Here is a 1,537-nt window from a genome sequence, read left to right on the forward strand (position 1 = left end):
GGATGGTCTCGATCTCCTGACTTCGTGATCCACCCGCCTCGGCCTCCCAAAGTACTGGGATTACAGGCTTGAGCCACCGCGCCCGGCCGAGTTTTAAATATACAATTAAAATGGTTTATTTGTAATAACGGATAATAGCATGAATACATAACGTACATATTTCACAACCACAAAATTCTGTGATTTTTTTTTTTTTTTGAGATGGAGTCTCCTTCTGTCGCCCAGGCTGGAGCGCAGTGGCTAGATCTCGGCTCACTGCAACCTCCATCTCCGGGGTTCAGGCGATTCTTCTGCCTCAGCCTCTGGAGTACCTGGGATTACAGGGGCGCACCACCACGCCCAGCTAATTTTTTGTATTTTTAGTAGAGGCGGGGTTTCGCCATGTTGGTTGGTGAGGCTGGTCTCTAATTCTTGACCTCGTGATCCGCCCTCCTCGGCCTCCCAAAGTGCTGGGGTTACAGGTGGGAGCCACCGCGCCTGTAAAACTTTTTATTGCATTTAAAAACTTTTTATTGCAATGTAATGTGTATGGGCCAGGTGCAGTGGCTCACGCCTGTAATCCCAGCACTCTGGGACGCCGAGGGGCGGATCACCTGAGATTAGGAGTTTGAGACCAGCCTGGCCAACATGACGAAACCCCGTCTCTACTGAAAATACAACAATTAGCCGGGCGTGGTGGCACATGCTTGTAATCCCAGCTACTCGGGAGGCTCAGGTAGGAGAATCGCTTGAACCCGGGAGGCGGAGGTTGCAGTGAGCTGAGATCGGGCCACTGTACTCCAGCCTGGGCGACAGAGCGAGACTCCGTCTCAAAAAATAAATAAGTAAATAAAAAAATGTAATGTAATGTAATGTATATGGTTAAAAGTTCATAAAGCATGCACCTTGATTAACTTTTACAAAAGTAAAAATTGCAAAAAAAAAAAAAAAAAAAAAAAAAGCACTATCCGGGTCAAAACGTAAAACATTACCAGTATCTTGGAAGCCTTCCTCTGGCAAATGGTATATACTTTTGAGTTAAATACGTGGATTCGAATGTTGACATTTGGACTTTCTTCTTGCGTGACTCTGGTAAGTTATTTAACCTTTCTTGGTTTCGGCAGAGCCATCTGTGGGGTGGGGATAATATTACCTCATAAGACTATTTAATTGTAGCCGGGCGTGGTGGCGCATGCCTGTAATCCTAGCTACTGGGGAGGCTGAGGCAGGAGAATCGCTTGAACAGCCTGGGCGACAAGAATGAAATTCCGTCTCAAAAAAAAAGAGAAAAAGATTATTGAATTGAAGGAGATCACATAATGTAAAACGTCTATCATAATGCCTAAATATAGCTGCTCTGCAATAAATGGCAATTATTATCAGAGAAATGTAATAGGTGTTCCCTATGCCCACTTCCTGCCTTTCTTTCGCCCGTTTTTGAAAGTTGCTCTCTTTCCTATTCCGTTTCTCCTTCCTTTTCGCCCCTCCTACTGCCGTAAATGGCCTACTAGAGTTGTCGTGAAATGCTCCTCCCCGCCCTCCATGTGGCGAAAATGCA

The sequence above is a fragment of the Macaca mulatta genome, chromosome 9 (genome assembly GCF_049350105.2).
Source record: "Macaca mulatta isolate MMU2019108-1 chromosome 9, T2T-MMU8v2.0, whole genome shotgun sequence".
In the NCBI taxonomy this organism is placed as follows: domain Eukaryota; kingdom Metazoa; phylum Chordata; class Mammalia; order Primates; family Cercopithecidae; genus Macaca; species Macaca mulatta.